Genomic DNA, 6,000 nt, shown 5'->3' on the forward strand with positions numbered 1-6,000 from the left:
AGCGATTTGCCTGGTTGTTTTGGTTAATGGAAGAGAGTATTCCGGCTAAAAAAAAGAGATCATGTGGTCTTTTGTTGGTCTCATGAATCCAGCGGATTCTCGTCTGATGCTTCAGCCTGACTTGGCGATTGGTGGTATTGACGTTGATGCCATGATTGCTTAGGTTTGCGGTTCCACGTTCCATTATTTTGTGCTTCTTATGGTGCGGTGACGAAATAGTAATTCAACAACCTTGCCTTGTAAAGGGTGTGTCATTGGTCAGGCTGCATCCAGTGATGTTAAATTCTCGTATGTTGAGGTTGGCGTCTATCACTTGTTGAGGCGGGCAACTCATGTGTCTATTCAAGGCCTTTGATGTTAGTCGATCTAGTTCAACTTTGGTCGTCTTCTCCAAAAGTATGGAGGAAGAGTTCAATATGTTGTGAAACTTAAATTCCCTCGCAAAAAAAGTGAAACTTATTTTTTTATCAGGCTTTTTGTTGTTCGTGTTTGTTTCACCTTTTATTTGACCCAACATGATTTTTCTAGTTAATCAATAAAATCATCTTATTTACTATTTCTTTTCACTATTTCCTTGGACAGCAATTTTGAATTCAACACATGCATCACTTATATATGCACCCACTTGAGTGCGCTTCAATCTCATGCTAAAATATATAAATCATATATACCTAAATAGTTGATCTTTGATATATATATATATTTCTCTCAACACACATGCTAACTCACCATACATGCCACGTCAATAATTATTGAATGTTTCCTATTTTTTAGTTGCATGCTCCATCCCACTATCTACCTATTTTTTCATATCCATGCAACTCATCCACACCAATAAGTCATGCATGTTTACCAGGACATCGATATGTCATATCATCATAGTTAATCATCATTATATAACATCACAGAAGATGTGAAAATGGTGAAAATGTGAGATTTTGGGAAGACTGGTGGATAAAAGATAAACCTCTTATAAAATATATTTTGATAAGAACATATCTTCATTTGATTTTTTTCTAAAGGACTTGGCCAAGTATAATTTAGAAGGACTCTGTTTGGACACATCAAAGAAGTTTGTGATGGTTGGATCTTGATTGATAGAAAGATTCTATTAGATGGACAGTAAACAAAAAAGGGTTGTACTCTGTAATATATTATTATAGTTTATTGATAGAAAATGGGATGAAATACCCACACACTTTTTTTGGAAAGCTAAAGTGACACCCAGAGTTAAGGTCTTTATGTGGTTAGTTCTTAGGAATAAATTTTTTACCAAGGATAACATGATTAGAGGGAGGATAGATTGGGGATAAGAAATGTCCCTACTGTGGAAAAGATGAATCCATTAACCACCTGCGCCGCGGCCAGCACCTGCCCCGCCACCAGCTGCACGGCCTGCTCCGCCGCTACCGTCCTGCGCCTACGCTCCACGGCTACCTACGACGCCCGCCACCTTCCTGCGACGCCACGGGTGGGGCGCCTGCCACCTGCTCAACCCGCGGCACGGCCTCCTTCCGTGTGCCCGGCCGGAGTGCTCAAAGGTGGGGGGCTGCTGGAGCTATTTGAACTAGGAGGAAGAACCCTAGGGTGAAATGGCGAGCAGCGGCGACCCCAGAGTATTTGGTGAGGCAGGCATCGGGCCGGAGATCCGCCGCGTCCACGACTGGGTTCCCGAGGGGTAAGTCTCGCCTCCTGTTTAGATTGAGCTTAGTTGTGCATCTGAACACTCGATTCGAGTAGGTTTGCCCAATTAGTGTGCTGATTGCGTGTCTGTTTTTCGCCGGTTAAGATGGAGTTACGGTTTGCTTTCTTGGTGCACATTAGAAGGGACCCGTACATGTTCGATGCAAAGGATAAGAAGAAATACCAAGGAGGTTTTGGTTATCGGTTGCCAATGGCTAGTAATTGAAGTTTCAGACGATTTGGGAAGGTAATTTGTAGCCAATATCCTTGGGGTTTGCTTGATGAAGTGGTATACAAATACTATGATGGGGAAACGAAATGGGTGACAGTTAGTAATCATGAAGAGCTAGCTACCATGTTTGTTAGGCATAAAGAGAAAGATAATTTTCATGTGAGGCTGCAAGTTGATGTGCTTGAGCAGGCATTTGGACCTAGGATGACGGGTGCAACATCTCGGGGAGAACCAAGTCGTCGTAATGGCATCTCTAGCCAGAACAGTTCAGTTGGTGCACGACGACGTGGTGGCTCGACAAGTGTGGGCAACAGCAGTAGGGTCCCCCTTGAAGTGGAGCTTGATGACTACAATTCTGGGGTTGATGAAGAGAAGCTATATTCTGATGTTATTCGGAATTTACGACGGGCACCTCGGGCAGAAAACCAAGATGAGGATCACAATGCAGTCCGTGTGGATGATGACGCAGTGGGTGAGGACGAAGACCTTGCAGCTGTTGAATGGGACCCTTTGAACCCTCATATGGAAGAAGGTACAGTTTTTGCATCCATGAATGAGTGTAGAAATGCACTTGTGACATACTGCATCAAGGTAGAACGTACTTTCAAAATTGACAAGAGTGATCAAGTACGTTACAGAGTGCACTGTCCGACTGAGGGTTGTCCATGGAGGCTGCTCGCATCTAAAATGCGAAATAGCACTAATGTTCAGGTCAAAGTGAACCCTTTTAAGCACACATGCCAGGAATCAACCCTTAGGAAGGATACAATCAGTAGAGCCAAGTCAAGATGGATGGCAGAAGAAGTAAAGAAGTGGGTGAAAGAAAACCAGCAAGTGGGTCCAAAGGAATTGCAGAAGAACATCAAAGATAAGTTCAAGATAGATTTACCATACATGAGGTTTTTCAATGGTAAACAACATGTTATGGATTCTATTTATGGTAACTGGCAGGAAAGTTTTCGATTGTTGTATTCATTCAAAGGTGATGTGGAGAGGACAAGCCCAGGTAGTATTGTAGATATTGATCACCACACCATGGAGTACACATTCAGGGGAGTGACAAAGACCAAGGAATGCTTTAGGAGGGTTTCTGTCTGCTTTGAGGCTTGTCGCCGGGGTTTTTTGGTAGGCCGCAGGCCTTATTTGGCTATTGATGCCACTTTTCTCACAGGGAGGTTTAAAGGACAGTTAGTAGCAGCTTGTGCAGTTGATGCACACAGTTTTGTATTTCCAGTTGCCTACGGTGTGCTGGAGACAGAGTCTGAGGAGAGCTGGACTTGGTTTTTGCATAATCTGCACCGGTCTATTGCACATCCCAATGGGTTGGTCATTCATACAGATGCCTGCAAAGGTTTAGAAGTGGCCGTGGACAATGTGCTCCTTGGAGTAGAGTATAGGGAATGCATGCGTCACCTTGCTGCAAATTTCATGAAGAAATTCAAAGGAAAGGTGTATACCGACAATTTATGGCCAGCATCTTTGACTTGCAGTGTGAAGAAGCACAACTACCACTTGAGGCAGTTATACATGAATCCCAAAATGAAAGAATACTTGGAAACACACCACTCCAAGTTATGGGCCAGAAGCCAATTCAGTGAACTGAGCAAAGTTGACTATGTGCACAATAATCTAGCAGAGTCTTTCAACTCAATGATCCGGAAACTAAAGGGTCATTATGTGGTGGATTTGCTTGACAGGATAAGGATAGAATACATGCAGAAATTTCATTATCGTGCAGGAATATCCGAGGCAAAATTCATGGGCCACATTATCATCCCTGCCGTGATGAATGAACTGAAGCAGAAAACAACAGGCTTGGAAATGAACATGACTCTTTGCTCAGGTACCACAACAGAGATATCATATTTGGATAAAGAGAAGAGGGAATGGAGATATCCAGTGGATTTAGAAGCTAGAACTTGCAGTTGTAGGCAATGGCAGATTACTGGGTTGCCATGCATTCATGCCTTGTTTTTCATCACTTCTCTCCCAGGTCCAACAGGGAACATACATCAGTATGTGCATGATTACTACTCTGTTGCAAGGTTCAAAGCCACATATTCTTATGCCTTGCCTGCTATGGAGGGAAAACAACAATGGGACATGGTGGACCCTGGATTCAAGCTTTGCGCTCCAGTTCTCAAGAGAGCAGTAGGTAGACCAAGGAAGAGTCGAATCAGACCTCGCAGCGAAGGAGCTGGACTTGGAGCGAGGAAGCGTAAGTGCACAAGGTGTGGTGGGTCTGGTCATTTTGGTAAGTATTGTGATAACACAGTAGATCCAGCGTTCAGAGAGAGTTTCGATGAAGGCTTCGATGAAAATGTTGGTCAGCAGCCGGTTGCCTCAATAGATGATGACAATGATGGTCAATAGCCGGTTGCATCAGATGAGGATTTTGACGAGGTTCCAAATGATGATGGTCAACAGCCGCATGATTTTGACGATGATCCAAAATATCCTCCAAATAATGATTCAAGTGAGGCTCCAAATGGTGATCCAAGTGAGGCTCCAAATAGTGATCATGGTGATCCAAGTGAGGCTCCAAATGGTGATCATGGTGATCCAAGTGAGGCTCCAAATGGTGATCATGGTGATCCAAGTGAGGCTCCAAATGGTGATCATGGTGATCCAAGTGAGGCTCCAAATGGTGATCATGGTGATCCAAGTGAGGCTCCAAATGATGATCCAAGTGAGGCTCCAAATGGTGACCAACCTTCTGTTGTTGTGAGTTCTGCTAGGTATGTAAATCTTGCAAGGGTTAAATACTACTGTACATTTATCACTTGACATGATCTCATTACCCTTTATGTTTTGCACAGCTCTATGATAGGTTTGAAGAAGACGCGCAAGGTACCGACAACCAAGAGGAGAAGAGAAGAAGCAATGAGCACAAGGTGCACGAGGAGCAAAGTGATGGCAAGAAGCTCAAGGAACAGACAGAAGCCCAACGCTATATATGAATAATTATGAAACATTATGAATAATGTTGTATTTCTGTTGGATGATGTTGGACCTATGTTAGAACTATGTTTGACATGATGTTTAAATCTGTTGGATGATGTTTGAATGAGCACATGGTTTTTCCTTTTTTTGATTTTTTTGACTTTTTTGATTTTTTTTTGCTCATTTGAATTCTGGACAAACCTAACTTTGACCAAGATTTAAACAAGTCTAAAACATCAAAATGAAAAACTAAGCCTGGATTCTTCTTAGTCAATCCAAAATGAAGCTGTGGTGAGGTTTTTGAAATTTTCATGAAAAATGTGCTAAAAAGAGGGGTCCAAAGGTAGGGTAAACGACCTCATTTCTAAGCAAGGTTTTTTTCGACCTTGTCTAAATCAGCCAAATAACTTTCCTACACATATATTCTATATATACAGACTATGTGCACTGGTTTTTCCATCTTTTGATTTTTTTAATTTGTTTTGCTCCTTTGAATTTCGCCAAACTTAACTTTGACCAAGATTTAAACAAGTGTAAAACATCAAAATGAAAAACTAAGCTTGGATCCTTCTTAGTCACTCCAAGATGAAGCTGTGGTGAGTTTTTTGAAATTTTCATGTTCATTTCCCCAAAACACTTCTCTTCACTTCATACAAGAGAGTTTGAGATACTCGAGATATCACACAATACACATGAACTTATCGTTTAAATGTATGTAAACCTTGTTTATCAACTTAAATCGTTAGTATATGACATAAGAAGACTATGTGCGCAGGTTTTTTATTTTTCTATTTTTATTTAATTTATTATGCTCATTTGAAATCTGGTCAAACATAGCTTTGACTGCTCCAAACCCCTCCCAAACCCCGCTAACCCTAGCGCTGAACAAGGACCGTTCATCTAACCCTAGCGGCGATCATGGGCCGTCGATCTAACCCTTCTAGAAGGAATCTGCGGGGAGGTGGGGGGGCGATCCGCGAGGTGCAATCTGATTGGTTGGGAGATTGTTTTTTTAAACAAATACCGGGCGCGCTGGATGGACCGTTGGGCCGTCTCGTTGTCTGGGCCTGAGACCATAGTAAATAGCCCGTCTCAGCCTTTCCAGGCCTTGCATGCATGGGAGGCGGCGACGTGGGTTTGCA

This window comes from Aegilops tauschii, chromosome 4, assembly GCF_002575655.3.
Source record: "Aegilops tauschii subsp. strangulata cultivar AL8/78 chromosome 4, Aet v6.0, whole genome shotgun sequence".
NCBI lineage: Eukaryota > Viridiplantae > Streptophyta > Magnoliopsida > Poales > Poaceae > Aegilops > Aegilops tauschii.